Genomic DNA, 25,984 nt, shown 5'->3' with positions numbered 1-25,984 from the left:
TATCCACGTTCATTAATACTAGGTGCTTTCATCATCACCGTTTCTCCTTTCAACAACATCAATCAATTTTTGATTTTATCTTCCCCTTTTTATAGCATCGTTGAGTGTACTCTCATGTGCTAGTAACTATATAGCTAGTAACTATATAACGGTTAGATCCTTATTCTACCGTTTTACACTTAGTGGACATATCATTTGAGACCTCATTTGCTTAGCCTTTTTCATCATCATCATTCCTTAAAGTTCCTTAGCTCACTTTTTTGCTTGTTTGGAATTATATCCGCTCTTATCGTATGTCCAGGTAAAAATTTTATAATTATATTTATATTTCTTTTATTATCGGATATATTAAGTTTAAGGGATTTTCTATGGTATGCCCGAAAGCACACAATAGTCACTTACTCCTATGTAAATGAACTCTTCTTATTGGTGGTTGAATAATAAATGTTAATGGCTCCCCTACATTCACATCAATTCCCCCGATAAAAAAAGCCTATTTTTATTGGAGTCGGTGAATAACACATTAGAAAGACCGTAAACTTAAACATAAACTTTGAATCTGCAAAATTAAGAAGCGGTCAATGGATAAATTCTGTCAAATTTAGCAATAAGTGGAACACCGAAAAATTCTTTCCTATTTTTTAAGATACCGATCCATATTTAGCACAACGGATAAATCATACAAATGAATGGAAAATTAAAAAATTAAGAAGTGATGGAGTTATTACGTGACCCTTCTGCATTCGCTAAATTTTTTATATTAAATTTGTTCGCAGAATTTTTTAACATATGAATGGTAATATCCATCAATTGTGAACCCAATTCTTAAAGGTTAATATTTAACTAGACTTTCAGCCATTTTTTTATTATTTATTAGAATCGCCACTAGTTATCTAAGGAGGCAAATATCGACCAAATCATTAATCACCAAATAGTTTATTGTGTTCGATAGTATTAATCATGGACCAAAGGAAGTACGCATGCACCATTTTTTGTGGTAAACATATAAATTTCGATTTGTCTCTTTGTTCCTAAAAATCCATTATGACGTTTACGCATTAGGCCGCCGCGGTGAAATTATATAATCTGGGATTATCAATTAATATTAAAACATAAATTGAGCTCTAACAGTATCATTCTCGGCATGCACTCTATTCATGTAGAGCAAGTAATGTGTGGTCAATTAAATTTAAAATTAAGCATAATCATTAATGTAAATCATCACTGCCGTTATATATGGTTGTTTCTTTTGAGCAAATAGGTGAACTGCAATGGGCCACAAAAAAATTAGTGGCGTGGGGTTGATTAAACATAACAAAATTAGTATTTATTAACGATCAGTTAGTGTCTCTTTGTATTTATACTACACCATATTTTGTTATTTTTCATTTTAAAAAAGTATGGCTTGTGATTTAAGATTGGAATATAAATATTTATGTTGAAACAAGAATGTGGCCCGATTTAAAGCTCATAATTTTATGGGACCATTCAACATATAGATTTGCTTAAACATGTTCAGAGCACTAAGCTGCAGGTATACTCGCCAGAGCCTAGCTTGTTTGGTTCAAATGATGGTATTAGGTTAGAAATAAGAAATTGGTTACGGGGGTTCAATAATATGAGTTTGACTATTGTTTCTTCCGTGAATTTAATATATTTAATTTTTAAAATATTTTTGAATTATTGTTTTAATTAGTTTCAAATATTAATTTAATTTGTAATATTTTTTTGGGTCATTAAAAATATTTTATCAAAAATTACATTTAATTAATTAAATAGAGATGGAATAGTGAAAATAAAGTTGATTTACTATACATAAAAAGATAATCGGTATAGGGTTATTCCTGAAAAAAAAGCAATTGATTTACCATACCCTTCTTATGCCTTTCTGGCCATTTCCATATGAGAAAACTTATATATGCGAGGTTCGAATAATAAATTAAAATAATAATATTTTCAACAAAAGATCATATGCGAGTTTGAAATAAACGAAACTTATAGGTGATTCCGGTATACCTTCAACCAAATGATTATAATTGTACTTCAAAATTGAGAAAAATACGAGAAAATCACTTTACTTTACTTATGTTTTTCAAGAAAAAATTCTCTCCATTTTTAAATTTCCCAATATGTGATTGAGAAAAAAAATATCAATTCATGAGTAAAATTAATCTTTGGCTTAAAAAATATTTAAGATGTTATAACGAAAATGCTTATATTTTTTTTATCGTAGGGAACCACAGCCGCATGCTACGACTCAGCATCCATAATCATAAATTCTCCTCCTGTAGGATTCGAACAGGTGACCAAGAGAATACACCTTATCTTCAAATCCTTAAGCTGAGCAGCTATAGCAATAGAGGCATCTAACTCCAGAATTCCTACTACATTGCCTTGAGTTAGTCTCTGGGAGGGATTCTGATATTCATTAGCAGCCATCAGTTCAATCAATTCATAAGTTTCATCGTAGCTTTTAATCCACAAGGCTCCTCATGATGCTGTATCAAGCATGAGTCTAGAAGTAGCACCCAAACCATTATAGAAGCAGTTAATGATCATCCAGTCAGGCATCCCATGATGAGGGCACTTACTAAGCGTCTCCTTATAGCGATCCCAAGCCTCACATAAAGATTCTCCATATTGTTGAGCAAATTGAGTAAGTGTGTTTCTGATTGCCGCAGTCTTCTCCATAGGAAAGAATTTAGTTAAGAACTTGTTGGTGAAACTGCGTAGCTGTATGAACAGTTACGTGATAACTCAACACAATAACAACACTAGAACATGACAGGTTAATAATACTACATCTACACAAGAAATCAGGAAGAATAAAGACAAGGCAAATACAAAGAATCAGAAGATTAGAAGAAAGCCTGCAGTCTGTCTACAGGTCACTGAAAGAAGTTCATTAATATGATCATGCCTCAGTGAGGAACAAAGGTTAAAGACTTTCAAGGTTTTAGAAAGGTTGAAGATTCAGTATACAAGTGCTACCGGAAGATTTCAGTGTATTGGCATTGATTGAAGATAGACTGTGTTCGAAGCATAGGAATCTGAAGAATTGAAGACAGGGTATAGACATAGGTTAATGAAGACGTTGTCTAAAGTATTAGAAAGGATTCCAGTGAAAGTACAATTGTTTATTGACAGTCAGTATTCGAAGCAATAAAGTTGAGGAAAGCTTAACAATGTAATCAAGACTATAATACGAAGACCTGAATCGGGGCTAGTTGTCTGTGAACCAGACTAGTTGCACTAGGCGTCAACAGCTCGTGAAAGGAATCTGGGTATTATTTATAGAAGAATTGTTAAGGTGAGGAACGTACTTGGATTGAACGTTTATCTGTTAAAGTACGTGAAGGGGTGCGCGGGGTATACAGCCAAACAGCTCAGGGGACTCGCGGAGTTCAAAGTTTAATTGTTAAATTAAATAAATTTATTTAGTGGACTTTAATATAATTTACTTAATAAACTTAAAATGATTTATCTTATAAACTTTAAATAAGTTTATTTTATAAATCTAAATTAGTTTATTTATATAAGTTATATTTAAGTTTATTTTATAAATTAATTTAATTACAATTTAAATTTAAAAAGAAAAACAAAAAAAGAAAAACAAAAAAAAAAGAAAACAAAAAAAAAGAAAAGAGAAAAAAAAAGAAAAGAAAAATAAAACAAAAACAAAAACAAAAAAAACAAAAAAAGGAATAGAAATCCAAACGTGTACAAATGGTTTGGTTTTGTTTTGGTTAAAGTAGAAGTATGTACTTATAGTTTTGGTAAGTGAACTAAGTCGCCACAGGATGCTTTGCATCAATTTTGTTTAAGTGCAAGTGTAACACCTGTATTGTGGTCGCCACACACATTTCCCTCTCCCCCTGTGGTCGCCACAGGGGAGTTAAAAAAATAATCAGCAACTCCTCCTGCACTCCTTGTTACCACACAGCTTGTCGCCACAGAAAAGAATGTACCTGTCGCCACAGAACTCCTCAATTATCAGCCACAAAATTATTGGATAAAGTCTACACTTTGCAGCAGAAGATAGTGAGCCATTCATTTTATTTTATGTTCATCTTCTCTCCCAAGAGAGTAATGAAAATGACCGCGGAGATTTACAGAGGAGTTCAAACTACTTGAATATCCGTTTAACTTCTGACCGGAGTAACGTTATGTTAGATATATTTGATAATGTCATGACTAATATGATTTATGTTTAGTTTTCAGATCTTACTTAAACAGGACAAATCAGTACTTAACTGAAATCAGCACTTATACTGAAGTCAGAACTTAAGTGATCCGTACTTAAGGTTCAGGAGATATTTATCAGGAGATAATATCAGGACTTAAAGGAAACTTTCAAATAAGGAAGACGGCTGATTGAAAGGAAAGAAGATCAAGATAAACATAAGAAGAGATATGCATGAAGAAGGAATTCTGTAAAGAATGGAATATTTGGAAGAAAAGATAAGTGATTGATATATTTTAGGAAGTAGAATTATATTCCGTATCAATTAGCGATTATCTTGTAACTGTGTAGTAAATAAACACATACATAGGGTTTACACTATAAGTGTTATCATTATCGAAAATATTATTCATTGTAACCCTAGCAGCTCTCGTGGTATTTATTCATCATTGAGAGAGGACAGTTCCATATTGTAACAGAGTTTATTGCATTGAATAAAGTCTATTTTCTATTACTTGTGTTATTTGAATTCGATTTGATTGTGTTATACACTGTATTCAACCCCCTTCTACAATGTGTGTAATAACCCCAATTTTTGGAAATTTTTGAAACCCTTATGAATAGTGATTTTGCAGATTATGCTGAATAAGAAAACTTTTCATGCCACACTATGTAGGGGTTCTTTTATGGATATTCTGAGATTTTATTGCTACTCTATGTGATATATAAGTGTATGTAAAGATCGTCAGAATCCAAATCTGAACACTTTGATTTTTCCCGGAAATCCACCAGATATCGAAAGAATTGAGTATAAGGTAACAGGATAAAAAGGATTTAAATTAAAGTATTATAAGAGAGGATCATACAAGGAATCTAATGTATTGAGAAAGGTTAAGAAAACCCAAGTAATAAGATCCCGGTATGATCCCTCAAACGAGAAACGATAACGAAAGATAAGCGAACCGTATAACAGATCAGCGGTCATTAGGCAAACAATTAGGAGTTAATCAAGGAGGTTAGGGATGATGAGGTCATCAAACCAATAAGAAGAGGGCAAGTAAGGGATGATGACATAACAAGGTGACATAAGCATGACATAAGGGGGAGGAGGTGTGGTTGATTTAAAACCACACAAAGTTCATGGTTAAAAAGGTAATTAACCAAAATCAAGCTAAAAACAACCAACCAACAATCATTTCACCCAAAACACAAAGATCATTTCATTTTCTTCATCTTGCTCTCGGCTTTTCCTCTTTTCCAAAGAAAGAAAAATCAAAATCCTAGTTCCAAGCATTGTTAAATCACAAGGTAATTATATAAGACTCCTTATGCATAGTTATGGATATCCTATAAGTTTGAGCTCCTAAATCATTCACAATCTCTTCCTAAAAATCATGGAAGAAGATGGTGAATAGTGTTTTTCAAAAACTAAAATTTTTGTTCTTGAAGTTTTGTTTAGTTTAAGCTTGGATAAGGACTTTAAGGGTGATTCCAAGCCATTCTCTTGATTCTCCACTCTCCGAGGAAGGTATAACCCCTCCAAACCCTAACTTTGTTTGAGTAATTAGGTTTAGTTTTGTTGATTTAAAATTCATGGGAGGCTTGCTTGTTGTGAATGTAGAGATTAGTTAGTTTTGTGAAGTTGGAGTGGTAATTCTTGGATTGTTGAGTAATGAACTTAAGTGTAGTTAAATGCAAGTTTAAGAACAAGTATAAATTGTTAATGTTTAGTTGTTGGGGCTGTTATGATGTAGTATGGATGGAGTTTTGATTGGGTTGTGATTGTGGCTTGATTGTGGGTTGAATTGGAGTGTTTTAAATTTGGGTAATCGCGTAAACATAGCCGTCGTAATGCCCGATTTACTTTAGGCTGTTTTTGTTCTTAACATTAGGACCCGTGAACTCACTGCTAGGTTTTGACCATTACCATGATTATATAGTTCATGTTACGAGCTTCGTTTTGATATGTAGCTCGTTTGATTCCGATGTACGGTTTAGGAGAAACGGCCGTTTTAAGTAACGACGTTTCGCGAGCGAATCATTACCCCTCGCCTTACTTTGAAACATAGGTTAAAGACCAAAAAGGGCTAATTGGAGTATAAAACATTTATGTAAAGTGTGTTAGGCAGTTGGTAAGACACTCGCGAAAGAATCTCCTTAAAACTCGTAATGGTTAATTTATTAAAAATGGTGGAGCCGAGGGTACTCGAGCGACTTAAGAGAATCATTAAGCGCAAAGCGAGCGTTAGAGTCTAAATTGGTTAAAGTATAGATTTACAAGTGACTTTGGTTTAATTCCAACTTATATGTTGTTTATAGGTTACCAGACTCGTCCCAAGCCATTTATAACCCCCAGTCGCTCAGGCAAGTTTTCTACCCGTATAACTGTTGTTGTGATGTATATGTGTATATGCATGATCTTGTGATAAATGCATATTTGTTATTAGCAAATTCTAGCGATATATTGTAGCATGTGATATGGTATATATGCATGCCTGTTCCGTATTCTTGATTTATATATCTGTTGGTTCAAATGCTTATTAGTTGCATAACACCTATGCTAGAGATAAGCAGTAGTTGTGCATACCCTTAGTATAGGGGACCCAAAAGTGAACATTTTCTAAAACCGGGAGTCGATGTTCCCGAATATATTATATATATATTTAAATAAATATATATATATATATATATATTGATATAGTTTTCAAAACTATTAATCGAATAAGGTTTATTCGATAACTTTTATTTTATTTAATGAATATTATTACGAATATTCATTCGAGGGCTTATGACTCCTTTTATTTTATTAAATGAATATTATTTTGAATATTCATTCGAGGGCTTATGACTCAGTTTATATTATTTAATGAATATTATTTGAATATTCATTTGAGGATCTATGACTCCGATTATTTGCTGAGATATATTCTTTATTTTATCAAAGAATAAGGTGTCGATAATCAAACTTATCTTTGATTATTCAAATAAAGATAGTATTTTCGTATAAATATATCTTTGGTTATTTAATAATCATTTCAAGTATAAGTTTTACAACTTCTACCTCAATTATTTGTATAAAGATTATTCTTTATGGGAATATTATTTAAATGATAATATTCAGATATTTTCAAATATATTAGGACTGATTTACTTTATTAAATCAGCATTACTCCAAACACTATTTAAAGTGTTTTCGAGTCTTTAAAATGATTTTTAAAAGTTAGAGCGGATCCCAAAACTCATTTTTATATATTTAAGATCTTCCTTTTTAAAGGGGATTTAAATACTCGCTCAAAACCAGAGGGATCCGGCTCTGTGGTGTATTTTATATTCGCAACAAGGTTGCGGTTTTGGTAAATGAATTGATTACTTACCCAACGTTCGGGAAGTAAGTCCATCTATCGAGTCAGCATAAGCAACATGGGCTCAGTGGGCGTCCATGATAGTGTAAGTGGCTCAGTGGGAGTCCATCAAATGCGTAAGTGGCTGAGTGGCAGTCCAGCATAAGGTCCTATTGCGACCAGGGTGATGACCAGTGGGGAATTCGTCCATCTACTAGTAGAATAGGTTATTTATTGGTATCTTTGCCTGATCAGCAAGATATCGGGTTTATGCCACAATTCTTTTCCCTTCCAAAAATTCATTGGATGTTACAAACTCTGTTCATACTTTACATGACATAGGTTTTCAGGAACTGTATAAAGAAGATATATATGTGGATATATATATCGGAACTTAATGAAGTATATCACAACTTCATTTCCTTCAATAATACTTCAAAGATTAATCTATTCAAATCTTGTCTTGTAGTCTCATCTATGTGATGAACTGTTGAAAGCTCATTATAACTTGAACGGTGGTAGTTCAAGTAGTATTTGGAAAAGATATAAGTATATTGGAGTATCTTGTAACTTCATCTTTTAAACTTATATCTAGTAAATGATTATCTTATGCATGTCAAAGATTTTCAGAAAAACATTGAGACAAGGTTAGATATATGAGATCACCTTGCAACAATAGTTTTATACAGTTATAAACTGGAACTCTGTGTATATTATGCATGGAAGAGGACTTCCAAGATTTTGAAAAGTATATATGTATATATACTGAATATTTTGCGACTTAATCGCATCAAACTTGGTTCATTTCTTTTGACCAAGACTTTCATGAGTACTATGAGAAGGCTCATATATTGTTAATCATTATACATATTATTTTTGTGGGCTTGCTGCTCACCCTTGCTTTCTTCTTTCATCACAGAACAACAGATAGAAAAGATGAACAGGACCAAGCTCCCGATTCGCAAGCGGTTAGAAAACGTTCCGCAGTCTTTTGGAAGCGTTGATGCCGCCGTAGCTGAGGTAGGAGCTACCAATAGGCTAGGTTTTCAACTATTGATGAACCAGAATTATGTATAATATGAATTGTAATAATGGCAAGGAATATGTAAATTTATTCAGAACCCTTTTAAGGTGTAACGGTTTATAATTGTGTAATATAAGGACTTGTGTTATTTTTGAGTGTTCATCTCTGAGACTATAACTTGTGGTGTGTGTGTTTATTGTGGGGTCACAGTACAGAGTAGTTGATTATTTATTAAGATTGGGTGTTATTAAGGGAAATGGAACTCGTGACAACCCGGATCCCCGACCCCGGATTTGGGGGTGTTACAGAAATGGTATCAGAGCTAAGCGTTATAAACCTCAGAGATGATGTGACGTTAAGATAATAAGTTCACTAAGATAATAAGAACTCTTTCCAAGTTCATAGTCGGGCTACCTAATGTAGTACTGACAGTTAAAACCCTTACGGGAACTCTTATAAATATCGTGATAGTAACATAGTTCGTTCTCGTATAGGGCAGCGGGGCACCGAACCCTGAGGTTCAGGAGCATCAACATGAGGATGTTTTATTACAAGTTGGAGATCAAATTGTGAATCCGATAGAGTACCCTAATGAGGGACCAGATGAGATTCATATTGAGAATGTTGCGGTTGAGGATGTTATTCCGGAAAGGATTGTGGCTGAGGAGGATCTCATGGAGGATCCTGATGAGAATGAAGAGAGGACCGCTGAGGAATTGATGACCGTAGTCAGGGCGACTACCAGAGCAAGGATGGCCGCGAGGGTGGCACTAGAGGATGAAGAGTTACCAAGGGCACAAAGGTTAATGAGGGCAGAAGGAGTGGGGCCTTCCATGACACCAATTATACCAGTATCAGACCCTCTTCCAGAGGTTCCTGTAGATGTCTATGAGGTTCCACCAATTCCTGTTCCATCCCCGGTACAGAGCCCATCACCTACTGAGGAAATGCCACCTTTATCTCCTGCACCATTGTCACCTGATACCGTGCTTGGTTATCCATTTGGATCTCTTGGGTCTGCGCCACCTGCACCCCATGGACTGCTAGATGCTACCACTCAGGCTTCTCTTATCGCCAATTATCATATGACGTTGGGTGGCCTGTTTGAGGCCCGTAATGTTAGGAATGATCTGTTGGATCGACTTAATGCACCAAGAATTAAGGGCGGGGTACTTCCGGCAGGATTAGCTCATAGCATGGACAGGATTGAGGCTACCACCCGTGTTACAACTAGAGGCCAGCTTGAGGGTCAGATTGATCCAGCTCTACTTGCAACTATCTTAGACCTCATCACCGCTTTAATGGAGCAGGTTAGGGATGTTGTGCGTGCCCGCATTTCTTGATCCATAATAGTGTGCAGAGTCTAAGCAATCTGACAAGAATTTCATGCAACACCGCTTTTGGAGGATTAGCCTAAGTTATGGATGATTAGTTTTAATGACTAGATGATTATCTATGATAGTACTTTTGGGATAGAAGCGATCAGATCAAATGATGTAATTCTCTTTAATGTGTTCAGTTGTTGTACCCTCGAACAAATGGTTATGTATATATTCGTTAATTTCAGTTCAGATCAGTTTGTTTGTGATAAGATCACATTGTTAATTGCTCTATTAACACTTAAGAGAGTGTCATGAAGTTTATCGAACTTGAGAATTCATAATTTGCAATCGTGCAAGGACTGAACGAGGGAAAGACTTAAGCAAAGTAAGTAAGACAAATATCCAGAGATTCTCAAAATTTTTCCAAGTAATATGCCCCCACAAGGAATAAGATTAGGGGCAAACCTTGAATGTGATAATCAGGGAAGTCGCAATTAAGATATAAGGAACCAAGAATATAATAAAGTGGAAAATGAGGAGTTTAAATTAAAAGATGACCCCAATTATGGGGAGTAGGAAGAAATATTTAGACTGAGAAAACAGAAGTCGAGCGAGATAAGGAGACCCGAGACGGTACTCCTATACGAAAATTCATGGACCTGTCTAAACAGAACTTATACTTTATTCCCAACCACCACCTTGAGGAAACAATGTAGTGGGAAATTCTTTCAGGACCTTTAAGTCGCTAAGCTCTCAGAGTTCCAAGGAACAAGCTGACCCAGCCGAGGCAAGAGCCTGGCTAAAGGAAATAGAGGAATCATTTGAGATTCTGAATGATTGACGAATCACAAAAGATTGTTTTTGTCACTTACCCTCCTAAGAGAGAGACCACCCGCTGGTGAAAGGCCAAGGAAGGCACGAAGCAAGAGATTATAATAAACTGATTTAAGTTCAGTCAATTGTTTTTAGGAAAGTACTTCCCAAGGTTATGGAGATAGTGTAAAAGCTTTAGAGCCAGAACAAAGGTAGACGAGTATGATGAATTATGAATCTAAGTTGTAAAAGTTGTCAAGATTCGTTCTGAGGACACGAATCCAGAATGACGGGATGTTTGAAATCAATGCTTATGTTGTGTTGGTTCATGAAATAATGATAAGAGAAAGGAAAATAAAAAGAAACTGAAGTGGAAAGGAATATAAAGGCAATAGAGTTTGAGGAATGATAAAGGAGTTGGGTATGGGGAAACCCTAAAGACTCGTAGCAATAGAAATAGAAAATTATGTAATCGTCAGGATGAGGGTAATTCACCATGAGTTAAAATTGATGGTTGAAGGCATAAGAGATACATATATTTTATCCCCTGTAAGTTGGGAGGATTCGAGGAAACCTTGAGATAGTTCGAAGGATAAATAATGAGACGCGGATAGACTGAGGAGACAAGGAAGTAAGAAATTAGGAAAATTGGATGAAGGAAGTGACCTTCAAGAATGTGAAGTGTAAGATCGGTGGCTTGATACCCAGAAAGGGAGACGCCAGGTATGAAAGATATCCCAACATTGAGATGACTGTGGAGATAAACAACAAAAGTAAATAAGGAATTATTAAGAAGAAGTTCACGTTGAACACGACCAATATCTTCCAGAACATCCTAGTTATCGTTACCAAATTAGGCAAGAAAAGCGGATAACCGTTGTTATCTTTTGGAGGCCATATTGATTGACCTCATTTTGAATCCAGATGTTATTGTGAAAATTAGGCATATACTATCAAGGTGGGAATGATTGAATAAGACACCCCTATCAGGGATATATTACTTGATTTATCCATGGAAGGATGCATGTACCCTTTTTAAGGTGGAATTAAGGATAGAACATCGGTAACTTAAAATGAATCCTAGGGGAATGCTTAAAGGTTGACATTTCACCCTTAATAGGGTTAGTATGAGTTTTGACAGTATGAATTAGAAAGGATTAAGGTAACAACAACCTTTAAGGATCAGTGGAGAAATTTTTCAGAAGTATATAGACAATGATTCTGGTATTAATAAATGGTATCTTGATATGACCTGTGCCTAGGGTGTACCTGATGAAGGATTTAAGGATAACCTTAGAGGTTTTACAAGGAGAAAGGTAATATTCAAAGTTCTCAAGAATAGAAATTTTGATGAAGGAAATATGGCGTAATTATAATAATGCCAGGTGGGCACGTGTTAAACCACGAGAAAGTATGGATCGAACCAGTAAAGGTCGAAATTGTTCAGGGCAATTAGGGCCTAAGATAAAAGATGTTCTAAGTATGATTGAGAGTTAGTCGTGACAGTGATTAACCTCTAAAGACTGAGGCAATAACTTATGGAAAAATGGTGATAATTTTTTTTTATTTTTTTATTTTTACTCATCAGATTTTAAGGAAAACATCTTCACACAAGCAGTGATGGGAAATGAGGTAGAAAATTAGTGAAAGTGGTTAAGATGACATTGATTGTAAGGAAATATTACTATCAAGAAAGGCCAAAGAGGTGGCCGACACTTTAAGTGTAAGAGGACAATTACAGGCGCTCGTGCCAGAGGAATACAGTTGTTAGGTCCCAATGTGTTTGTAGAAGGGGGGGGATGAATACAAACAGCACCTAATAATCGAATTTAATGCGGAATAAAAATTGAAACAAAATTCAAGTTAAATAATAATATTATTAAACTTTAAAGGTGTTACAACAACTGTATCGATTACAAGGAATTAATCTCAAATTAATTATCACAAATTTAGAATAAATTTGACATGAACTTTTTCTATTTTTGTAATAATTAGAATCAAATGCTAAACGCGATTTGAGATTAAGTTCTAGGGATTTTGATCCGCTAGATTGTTACACAAGAACAAGATAAAGATTTCTAGTGGTTTGGATTTAACTTTACAAACTAAAAATTTAATCTTGAAGTAAGCAGAGAAGAAAATGAAATATTTCAGAGGCGGCTGCTTCTTTTTCTTTTTGTTCTTGACTTCTGTTTGATGTGTTCTTCAGTGGTTGGCTGTGTATTCAATTGTATATACAAAATGATCTGCTTCTGTTTGTTTAAGTAAACAGATCACTCGAATTGAATCAGCATGACATTCGGCAAGACAATCCAAAATGAACTAGCAAGACAATCCAAAATGAACTAGCAAGACAATCCTTTGAACTGGTAGAACTTTCGGTAGGACAATTACTTGACTTGGAAAGACTATCGGTAGGACAATAGAATGACTTGGTAGAACTATCCAGAAAGACTTGGTAGGACTTTCGGTATGACAATCCAATTGTCATACCAGTTCAAATCTGTTTTGCTGATTTTCTTTTTGAATATAAATCCAAAATCATTTCTGAAAAATGCATAATATTAATTCAGAATTAATTAACCAATTAATTCAATTAATCAATAAATTAATCTTTGCAGATTTAATTTATTTTCTTAATTAAATTAAATGACTTAATTAATTAATAGAGAATTAATACTACTCTTGAACAACAACCACTCTTCTGACAATCTTCTGAAAATCACTGAATCCATTTCACCACTTGAATGTTGACACTCGATGTACTGTCTGGTTCATGAGTGACTAACTTCCATGGCGTTTCTTCATGTCTTGACTTTGACACTTTGATTTTCTTCAGATTAAATCCTTGTAATTAATGATACTCTGACGAGATCTCTGTCACTTGATTAAATCCACGATCTTGATTTGCATCACTGAGGCTTGATCAATTTCTTGAACTTCTTTCAGTGAATTAACTCCTCAAGTCTGTAGATGAACCTTGTTTCTGAATCCTCTGACAGATGTTACTTTGCGAGATCTCTCTGACGGTCGATCCACTATTTACTTATTACATTCTTATTTGAGTTGAGTTGAATCCTCGAATATACAAATAGGCCTATGACATATGACTTACAATCTCCCCCTATTTGTTTGTTAGACAATAACACACAAATACCTAGAGGATAACTCAACTAACAAATAAGAAAAAGATATAAACATAAATGCAAAGTAAATAGTAGAAAAGTTTCTGGAATAAATATCATATTTTCCAGCTTCCAAATAACATGTTCCTCTAGACTGAACATATCTTCAAGTAGTTCCATTTTCTTCTGTACAACCACATTTCCTGTTGAGAAGCTCATATCTCTCTTGTTTCTCCCCCTATGAGAATCAACTGATTAAAGAAGATCACCTTTGTTTACCACCTCTCCCGTATAATAGGATCCGCAGATAAAAACCAATGGTACTCCTCATTTAGAAAACAGCTTCTTCCCTTATCACTAGGAAATCACCTTGTGTTTTACCACCTCTCCCGTACAATAGGATCCGCAGTTACAAACAACAATGGTGTGGTGTAGTGTACATGTTGGATCTTTTTCTTACTCCCTGCTATTTCTCCCCCTTAGTTGAGGAATCCTCCAAACTATTACTTAAGCTTTTATCTCCCCCTTAAAGAAGGAATGCATGCCATCGTCTGAAGGAGTTCTCATATTCACTTGGTTGGAAAAGAAATAACAAGTAGTTTCTCTTTCTTCCTCACTGTGAGTGTGTGATTCTGTTTAGTGTACCTCACATGTGTTTCACTCTTCTCTCCACTCGTGTTTACACTCATTCTCACAAGTGTATCACTCTTCTCTCATAGCTCCATAATCCAGCTATACCTGCAAGGAAAATCACCTTAGCCATCCTTAAGGAGGTCACAGGTGGTGCAATGGGAGTTCGCAAATCCCCATCCTTGTTAAACTCGTCAGATAAATCTGAGTCATAATCTACAAGTTGCTAGTTTCCCTTTTAGGGTTCCAGATTTGAATTCTGGGAAGGTAAACAATGATCCAACGAATTTAGCATAATGATCAAAGTTCCCTTCTAATGCCTGTGAAGACATTTCCTTGTGACTCATCAGGTAATATCTGAATCATTGTCAACAAGTCGCCGATCTGCACCTATGTCAGATCCACTATCCGCAGATGCATCCAGGGGATTTAAACCTGGGGAGGTAGACACTGACCACTGACCTATGGCTTTTGGATCAGTATCCTCTCCTAACACCTGTAAAGGCAATTGGTCCATTAACGAACCTTGAACAATCGAATCTGACCTTAAAATGGTCGAAACTCTTGTTTCCGTCAACTCATCCTTTGTGTGTGTAACCTTTCCTTGTGCATTAAGAATTGTTTATATTTGAGGTGGTGACAGTACATAGGATACCCTGGCCGACAGGCAAATTTCAATAGACGCACCCTGTTGGGAGAATGAATCTAGTAATTGTTTTTTGTGCCTTTTCATCCATTACATGTTTTGAGAAGATGTATGGGGGCTAGCAGTTGTCTCGGTTTAAATACTACTCATCTTTGTAGGAGACAGAGCTACTGGGTTGACTACAGAACCTTCCTTATGTGGTGCACTAAGGCACTATCTTCCTCACGCTCATTCATACTACATTTAGTGGTAAGAGAGTGTTGGTTGGTTCTGTTTTTGTGTTTGTCTTTACAGTCTGGGATAGACGTTGTGGGTTTTCAACCTCATGACTGTCAATGAAAGAAAGTCATTGGAGACTGAACCTGTATCACAGAACATATGGCAATAGAGAGATAAAATGATGTACAATAGTGATTTCAAAAGATTTTACATGAAATAAGAAATCACTAATGTATAAAGAAGTTTGAGTTCAATGATAGCATTATCAATATATCACTGCACATATAAAACAATATGATTGTGCCTAGTGATAAGAGAGTTAAAAATATGACGACTCTACTAGTTCATATTAAACAATAACTTCAGTTAGAGTGCCATACCATGTCCTTGACGATTGCTTGAGCAGTATACTAGTTCATACCAACCTGAAGTGAGATTGTGAAGAAGAGATTGCATAGTCTAATAGATCTGTAACTGCAAAGTCCATGAACTGTTGTGCACTGACTTCCTCTTTTGACTCACCAAACAGGAGTACACTTGTACACATCTTACTAGAGTTTAATTCCAAGTGTAATGTGCAGCAGGTGCTTGATATGTCGTAATATTCCCAAGTCTCGTCACTGGTGCTATATGTTGGATACTGCTTCCTGATAATAACCTAGCATAATATACAAAATTATAATGATAACATTCCCAGCTTGCAAACAGCCATATCCCTCAGATAAACCTTTGCTGTTATCTTCAAAGGTAACCAGGGGGCCAGCTTTCTCAATCCACATTTGATAGCAGGGCTCTATCTCCGGTCATATGTCTTGATGATCCACTGTCAAGAATCCACACTCCCGGTTTCACCTGTTTAATGCCCTGCACTACAAATGGATTAGACCTTCTTCGGAACCCAAACTTGGTTGGGCCCGGCATACTTGTAGAACTGTCCTTTGTCAGGCAAAACAACATTTTTAATTTTAATTGTCTCAACTTTCTCAATGACTGAACATTTGACCTTGTAAACAGCCTTAACAAATTTCTGTTTAAGCTTAGGCACAAATGTCTCCTTTCTAGCCTTAGAAGGACTAGCAGTCTTAGACCTATCATGCTTCTTGTTATTCACATGCTGACGAGGAGTAGTCTTATCATTAGAAACATGCTTACCATTAAAATAAGCATACATCATATTAAAAGCACAAGACATACAATTAGAAACACCACATGCTTTATGAGAGTGATTAATAGCAGGCAATTTATGCATGGCAGACATGGCATTTTTGTTATCCAACTCATGTGTGTCTGAGTTAGTCTCAGTTGCTTTCACAACTTTGACTGGAACTTTCGACACACTTGACTTGGAAACAACCTTCTCATTAGCATGATCTTCAGCACGTATTTTTTCCTGAATAACAGAAGAGGTCGCATCAAATGGTTCAGCAATTGATGGTTTATAGAGGGGTTCATCAACACCCTTAAGCACATGTGGTACTTCCCTCCCTTTAGCACAAACATGAGGAGGTGAGTTTATGCCTAATTCTCCAATAGCAACATTGTAATCATAACCTATTCCAGATGTTTGATTAACAGCTTGCTTACTGTAGAACTCTTTAGCCTTCGAACAAGAATTGAAGTAGGCTCTAACCTTAGTCTCAAGACCGGTGATCTTGTCTTTGAGAATAGTTTCGAGTTTTCTATAACAGTCAACTCTATTCTCTAGAAAAGATACTTGTTCTTTTAATTTTTCTTGATTAATATGCACAAGTCTTAATTCATTGACCTCTTTCTCAAGGTCTTTGATCTGTAAACTTAACAGTTCATTATCACGACGTGCATTATCTAAGTTACCTCTTAGATGATAAACCATTTCAGCATCAGAAAGTTTTACCTCTATTCTTGACGATGAAGTTTTTCCATCAATAGCCATAAGAGTAAGATTTCCTTCTTCTTCATCTTCACTGTCAGTATCATCCCAGCTTCTTCCCTTTGCCAGATAAGCCCTTTCAGAGTTCTTTCTTACTTGCTTTGGCTTCCTACATTCTGTGGCAAAGTGTCCCAACTCATTGCAGTTATAGCATCTAATGGTGCTCCGATCAACCATCCCTGTTTTGTATCCACCACTGCTGGTGTTAGAGGATGAAGATCCACCTTTCTGGAATTTGTTGTAGTTGGACTTGTACTTAAGCTTGGGATTCCTCTTGAATCTGACATGGGAGAATCTCTTGACAATTTGGGCCATTGACTCGTCTTCCAATTGCTCCAGCTCTTCCAAGGAATAAAAATCATCACTTGATTGATTTGTAGTAGGAGGATCATATTCCGCTACTAACATATTTTCCTCAGCCTTGGAACACTGTACCATTCTCTCCAATTGTTGAGATTGCTGTTATTGTTGACCTTCAGCCACAAGTGCAGTAGATGTGCTGACCATTCTATCCTTCCCGTAGACTTCCTTCTGTTGAATCTACTCCAACTCATAGGTTTTTAACACTCCATAGAGCCTGTCCAAAGAAATCTCACTCAGATCTCTAGCTTCTCTAATGGCAGTGATTCTATGTTCAAGATGATTTGGCAGTGTTAAAAGGAACTTTTTGTTGACCTCCCTGATTGAATAAAATTTTCCATTGATGTTCAGGTTGTTGATCAACGCATTGTACCTCTCAAACACTTCAGTAATTCCTTCTCCTGGATTTGATTTGAAATGTTCATACTCAGAGGTTAGGATCTCCAACTTGTTCTCCCTAACTTCCTCTGTGCCTTCATTGATCACCTTAATAGTTTCCCACATGTGTTTGGAATTTTTACAGTTCATCACATGTCTGTTCATCAAGGGATCAAGGGAATCAATTAAAATTAATTGAAGGCTGACATCCAAGGAGGCTTCTTCCTTTTCATCAGGAGTAAAATCTTCAGGATCTTTAGGATAGGTTCTGGCTTTGGTGATCAAAACATCATCTACTATCACCTCCGGTTCAATAACCATCGGAGTTGTTATCCCCTTCTTTAACAAGTTTGAATATTTGGGATTTGCCACTTGTAAAAACAATAGCATCTTCTTCTTCTACATAATATAATTCTCTTTATCAAATTGTGGAATTTTAACGGTTCCAACCTTTTGTGAAGTCATTATGAATTTTTGAATGAATAAAAATTCAAGGAGTTGAAAAATCACAAAAGTTTAGGATCTTGATTTGTTCGTTAATCAGAAGGCTCTGATACCAATTGTTAGGTCCCAATGTGTTTGTAGAAGGGGGGGTTGAATACAAACAACACCTAATAATCGAATTTAATGCGAAATAAAAATTGAAACAAAATTCAAGTTAAATAATAATATTATTAAACTTTAAAGGTGTTACAACAACTGTATCGATTACAAGGAATTAATCTTAAATTAATTATCACAAATTTAGAATAAATTCGACATGAACTTTTTCTATTTTTGTAATAATTAGAATCAAATGCTAAACGCGATTTGAGATTAAGTTCTAGGAATTTTGATCCGCTAGATTGTTACACAAGAACAAGATAAAGATTTCTAGTGGTTTGGATTTAACTTTACAAACTAAAAATTTAATCTTGAAGTAAGCAGAGAAGAAAATGAAATATTTCAGAGGCGGCTGCTTCTTTTTCTTTTTGTTCTTGACTTCTGTTTGATGTGTTCTTCAGTGGTTGGCTGTGTATTCAATTGTATATACAAAATGATCTGCTTCTGTTTGTTTAAGTAAACAGATCACTCGAATTGAATCAGCATGACATTCGGCAAGACAATCCAAAATGAACTAGCAAGACAATCCAAAATGAACTAGCAAGACAATCCTTTGAACTGGTAGAACTTTCGGTAGGACAATTACTTGACTTGGAAAGACTATCGGTAGGACAATAGAATGACTTGGTAGAACTATCCAGAAAGACTTGGTAGGACTTTCGGTATGACAATCTGTTAGGTCCCAATGTGTTTGTAGAAGGGGGGGGGGTTGAATACAAACAGTACCGAATAATCGAATTAAAATGCGGAATAAAAAAAATGTGAAACAAAATTCAAGTTAAATAAAAATATTATTAAACTTGAAATGTGTTACAACAACTGTATCGATTACAAGGTATTAATCTCAAATCAATTATCACAAATCTAGAATAAATTCGACATGAATTTTTTCTATTTTTGCAATAATTAGAATCAAATGCTAAACGCGATTTGAGATTAAGTTCTAGGGATTTTAATCCGCTAGATTGATACACAAGAACAAGATAAAGATTTCTAGTGGATTAGATTTAACATTACAATCTAGAAATTATGATCTTGAATAAAGCAGATGAAGAATAATATGTTTCAGAGGCGGCTGCACTTTTGTTCTTGTATTTTGATTGAGATTAAAATGATATGCTGCTTCTCTGCTTCTATTTAATCAATCAGTTGAATCAATTGAATTGGAATGACAATCCTTTAAGCTTGCAAGACTTTCGGTAGGACAATTGAATGAACTAGCAAGACAATCTGAATGAACTAGCATGACAATCAGAATGAACTAGCAAGACAATCATCCTCCTGATGTAACTTTCGGTGTAACAATTGAATATGGCCTAGCATGACAATCGGTATGACAATCCTGATTGTCATGCTAGTTCATTTTCAATTGTCTTGCTGATTTAATGCTTGAATTTAATCCAATTAAACTTCTGAAAATTCCTAAAATTCCTAGAATTAAATCAGAATTAATTACTCAATTAATTCAATTAATAAATAAATTATTCTTTGCAGATATAATTTATTTTCTTAATTAAATTAGATGAATTAATTAATTAATGGAGAATTAATTCTAGTCTTGAGCAGCAACCATTCTTCTGCAAATCTTCTGAAAATCACTGAAAATTATGAATCAACTCCACCACTTCAACGTTGACACTCGATGTACTGTCTGGTTCATGAGTGACTAACTTCCGTGATGTTTCTTCATGTCTTGACTTTGATACTCTTGATTTTCTTCAGACTAACTTCCTTGTAATTTATTGATACCCTGACGAGATCTCTGTCACTTGATTAAATCCACGATCTTGATTTATATCACTGAGGCATGATCAAATTCTTGAACTTCTTCCAGTGAATTAACTCCTCAAGTCTGTAGATGAACCTTGTCTCTGAATCCTTTGACAGATATTACTTTGCGAGATCTCTCTGACGGTAGATCCACTATTTACTTATTACATTCTTATTTGAGTTGAGTTGAATCCTCGAATATACAAATAGGCTATGACATATGACTTACAATCTCCCCCTATTTGTTTGTTAGACAATAACACACAAATACCTAGAGGATAACTCAACTAACAAATAAGAAAAAGATATAAACATACATGCAAAGTAAATAGCAGAAAAGTTCTGGATGAGATTTAACATTTTCCAGATTCCAAGTAGACGTTCCTCTAGACTGAACATATCTTCAAGTAGTTCCATCTTCATTTGTACAACCACATTTCCTGTTGAGAAGCCCATATCTCTTGCTTCTCCCCCTATGAGAATCAACTGATTAAAGAAGATCACCTTCGTTTTACCACCTCTCCCGTACAATAGGATCCGCAGATAAAAACCAATGGTACTCCCCTAACAGCTTCTTCCCTTACTAGAAAATCACCTTGTGTTTACCACCTCTCCCGTACAATAGGATCCGTAGTTACAAACAACAATGGTGTGGTGTAGTGTACAAGTAGGATCTTTTTTTTACTCCCTGCTATTACCAATTGTTAGGTCCCAATGTGTTTGTAGAAGGGGGGGTTGAATACAAACAGTACCGAATAATCGAATTAAAATGCGGAATAAAAAAATGTGAAACAAAATTCAAGTTAAATAAAAATATTATTAAACTTGAAATGTGTTACAACAACTGTATCGATTACAAGGTATTAATCTCAAATCAATTATCACAAATCTAGAATAAATTCGACATGAACTTTTTCTATTTTTGCAATAATTAGAATCAAATGCTAAACGCGATTTGAGATTAAGTTCTAGGGATTTTAATCCGCTAGATTGATACACAAGAACAAGATAAAGATTTCTAGTGGATTAGATTTAACATTACAATCTAGAAATTATGATCTTGAATAAAGCAGATGAAGAATAATATGTTTCAGAGGCGGCTGCACTTTTGTTCTTGTATTTTGATTGAGATTAAAATGATATGCTGCTTCTCTGCTTCTATTTAATCAATCAGCTGAATCAATTGAATTGGAATGACAATCCTTTAAGCTTGCAAGACTTTCGGTAGGACAATTGAATGAACTAGCAAGACAATCTGAATGAACTAGCATGACAATCAGAATGAACTAGCAAGACAATCATCCTCCTGATGTAACTTTCGGTGTAACAATTGAATATGGCCTAGCATGACAATCGGTATGACAATCCTGATTGTCATGCTAGTTCATTTTCAATTGTCTTGCTGATTTAATGCTTGAATTTAATCCAATTAAACTTCTGAAAATTCCTAAAATTCCTAGAATTAAATCAGAATTAATTACTCAATTAATTCAATTAATAAATAAATTATTCTTTGCAGATATAATTTATTTTCTTAATTAAATTAGATGAATTAATTAATTAATGGAGAATTAATTCTAGTCTTGAGCAGCAACCATTCTTCTGCAAATCTTCTGAAAATCACTGAAAATTATGAATCAACTCCACCACTTCAACGTTGACACTCGATGTACTGTCTGGTTCATGAGTGACTAACTTCCGTGATGTTTCTTCATGTCTTGACTTTGATACTCTTGATTTTCTTCAGACTAACTTCCTTGTAATTTATTGATACCCTGACGAGATCTCTGTCACTTGATTAAATCCACGATCTTGATTTATATCACTGAGGCATGATCAAATTCTTGAACTTCTTCCAGTGAATTAACTCCTCAAGTCTGTAGATGAACCTTGTCTCTGAATCCTTTGACAGATATTACTTTGCGAGATCTCTCTGACGGTAGATCCACTATTTACTTATTACATTCTTATTTGAGTTGAGTTGAATCCTCGAATATACAAATAGGCTATGACATATGACTTACAATCTCCCCCTATTTGTTTGTTAGACAATAACACACAAATACCTAGAGGATAACTCAACTAACAAATAAGAAAAAGATATAAACATACATGCAAAGTAAATAGCAGAAAAGTTCTGGATGAGATTTAACATTTTCCAGATTCCAAGTAGACGTTCCTCTAGACTGAACATATCTTCAAGTAGTTCCATCTTCATTTGTACAACCACATTTCCTGTTGAGAAGCTCATATCTCTTGCTTCTCCCCCTATGAGAATCAACTGATTAAAGAAGATCACCTTCGTTTTACCACCTCTCCCGTACAATAGGATCCGCAGATAAAAACCAATGGTACTCCCCTAACAGCTTCTTCCCTTACTAGAAAATCACCTTGTGTTTACCACCTCTCCCGTACAATAGGATCCGTAGTTACAAACAACAATGGTGTGGTGTAGTGTACAAGTAGGATCTTTTTCTTACTCCCTGCTATTTCTCCCCCTTAGTTGAGGAATCCTCCAAACTATTACTTAAGCTTCTATCTCCCCCTTAAAGAAGGAATGTATGCCGTCGTCTGAAGAAGTTCTCATATTTCACTTGGTTGGAAAAGAAATAACAAGTAGTTTCTCTTTCTTCCTCACTGTGAGTGTGTGATCCTGTTTTAGTGTACCTCACATGTGTTTCACTCTTCTCTCCACTCGTGTTTACACTCATTCTCACAAGTGTATCACTCTTCTCTCATAGCTCCATAATCCAGTTGTACCTGCAAGGAAAATCACCTTAGCCATCCTTAAAGGAGGTCACAGGTGGTGCAATGGGAGTTCACAAATCCCCATCCTTGTTAAACTCGTCAGATGAATCTGAGTCATAATTTACAAGTTGCTAGTTTCCCTTTTAGGGTTCCAGATTTGAATTCTGGGAAGGTAAACAATGATCCAAAGAATTTAGCATAAAGATCAAAGTTCCCTTCTAATGTCTGTGAAGACACTTCCTTGTGACTTATCAGGTAATATCTGAATCATTGTCAACAAGTTGCCGATCTGCACCTATGTCAGATCCACTATCCGCAGATGCATCCAGGGGATTTAAGCCTGGGGAGGTAGACACTGACCACTGACATATGGCTTTTGGATCAGTATCCTCTCCTAACACCTGTAAAGGCAATTGGTCCACTAACGAACCTTGAACAATCGAATCTGACCTTAAAATGGTCGAAACTCTTGTTTCCGTCAACTCATCCTTTGTGTGTGTAACCTCTCCTTGTGCATCAAGAATTGTTTATGTTTGAAGTGGTGACACTACATCGGATACCGTGGCCGACAGGCAAAATTCAATAGACTCACCCTGTTGAGAGAATGAATCTAGTAACTGTTTTTGTGCCTTTTCAGCCATTACATCTTTTTGAGAAGATGTATGGGGCTAGCAGTTGTCTCGGTTTAAATACAACTCATCTATGTAGGAGACAGAGCTACTGGGTTGACTACAGAACCTTCCTTATGTGGTGCACTATGCACTATCTCCCTCACGCTCATTCATACTACTTTTAGTGGTAAAAGAGTGTTGGTTGGTTCTGTTTTTGTGTTTGTCTTTATAGTCTGGGATAGACGTTGTGGGTTTTCAACCTCATGACTGTCAATGAAAGAAAGTCATTGGAGACTGAACCTGTAACACAGAATATATGGTAATAGAGAGAAAATGATTTACAATAGTGATTTCAAAATATTTTACATGAAATAAGAAATCACTAATGTAGAAAGAAGTTTTAATTTTTGTTTTTCAAAATGAATGAGTTTTTGATAAAATATTGATCACTTAGGGTAAAGTCTAAGTAATTCTCATTCATGTCAAAAGCTTACAAATATCTGCAACATAATGTTAACAACATATCATTGACCGATACTTGTCAAGTACTTTAGATACTAATTGTTATGTTGCATAACTATGACGACTCTACTAGTTCATATAAAATTACAATTTCTGTTAGAGTGCCATACCATGTCCTTGACGATTGCTTGAGCAGTATACTAGTTCATACCAACCTGAAGTGAGATTGTGAAGAAGAAATTGCATAGTCCAATAGATCTGCAGCTGCAAAGTCCATGAACTGTGGTGCATTGACTTCCTCTTTTGACTTACCAATCAGGAGTACACTTGTACACATCTTACTAGAGTACAATTCCAAGTGTAATGTGCAGCAGGTGTCTGATATGTCGTAATATTCTCAAGTCTCGTCACTGGTGCTATATGTTAGATACTGCTTCCTGATAATAACCTAGCACAATATACAAAATTACAATGATAACATTCCCAGCTTGCAAACAGCCATATCCTTCAGATAAACCTTTGCTGTTATCTCCAAAGGTAACCAGGGGGCCAGCTTTCTCAATCCACACTTGATAGCAGGGCTCTATCTCCGGTCATATGTCTTGATGATCCACTTGTCAAGAATCCACACTACCGGTTACACCTGTATACTGCCCTGCACTTCAAATGGATTAGACCTTCTTCGGAACCCAAACTTGGTTGGGCCCGGCATACTTGTAGAATTGTCCTTTGTCAGGCAAAACAACATTTTTAATTTCAACGATCTCAACATCCTTAATGACTGAACATTTGACCTTGTAAATAGCCTTAACAAATTTCTGTTTAAGCTTAGGCACAAATGTCTCCTTTCTAGCCTTAGAAGGACTAGCAGTCTTAGACCTATCATGCTTCTTGTTATTCACATGCTGACGAGGAGTAGTCTTATCATTAGACACATACTTACCATTAAAATAAGCATACATCATATTAAAAGCACAAGACATACAATTAGCAACACCACATGCTTTATGAGAGTGATTAACAGCAGGCAATTTATGCATGGTAGACATGGCATTATTGTTATCCAACTCATGTGTGTCTGAGTTAGTCTCAGTTGCTTTCACAACTTTGACTGGAACTTTCGACTCACTTGACTTGGAAACAATCTTCTCATTAGCATGATCTTCAGCACGTATTTCTTCTTGAATAACAGAAGAGGTCGCATCAAATGGTTCAGCAATTGATGCTTTATAGAGGGGTTCATCAACACCCTTAAGCACATGTGGTACTTCCCTCCCTTTAGCACAGACATGAGGAGGGGAGTTTATGCCTAATTCTCCAATAGCAGCATTGTAATCATATCCTATTCCAGATGTTTGATTAACAGCTTGCTTACTGTAGAACTCTTTAGCCTTCGAACAAGAATTGAAGTAGGCTCTAACCTTAGTCTCAAGACCGGTGATCTTGTCTTTGAGAATAGTTTCGAGTTTTCTATAACAGTCAACTCTATTCTCTAGAAAAGATACCTGTTCTTTTAATTTGTCTTGATTAATGTGCACAAGTCTTAATTCATTGACCTCTTTCTCAAGGTCTGTGATCTGTAAACTTAACAGTTCATTATCACGACGTGCACAATCTAAGTTACCTCTTAGATGATAAACCATTTCAGCATCAGAAAGTTTTACCTCTATTCTTGACGATGAAGCTTTTCCATCAATAGCCATAAGAGCAAGATTTCCTTCATCTTCATCTTCACTGTCAGTATCATCCCAGCTTCTTCCCTTTGCCAGATAAGCCCTTTCAGAGTTCTTTCTTACTTGCTTTGGCTTTCTACATTCTGTGGCAAAGTGTCCCAACTCAT

At 35.5% G+C, this 25,984-nt stretch overlaps 1 non-coding gene across 1 annotated transcript; it reads left to right on the top strand.

The window, feature by feature from the left end:
* Positions 1–2,569: 2,569 nt before the first annotated feature.
* On the top strand, positions 2,570–2,676 carry LOC141663314 (small nucleolar RNA R71). Its single transcript, XR_012551393.1, has one exon. It is a non-coding gene; the product is annotated as a small nucleolar RNA R71 (small nucleolar RNA).
* Positions 2,677–25,984: the final 23,308 nt, after the last annotated feature.

The sequence above is a fragment of the Apium graveolens genome, chromosome 5, assembly GCF_009905375.1.
Source record: "Apium graveolens cultivar Ventura chromosome 5, ASM990537v1, whole genome shotgun sequence".
NCBI classification, from domain to species: Eukaryota; Viridiplantae; Streptophyta; class Magnoliopsida; order Apiales; family Apiaceae; genus Apium; species Apium graveolens.
Note: the sequence above shows the minus strand (reverse complement) of the source record. Positions and strands in the feature narration are given on the sequence as shown.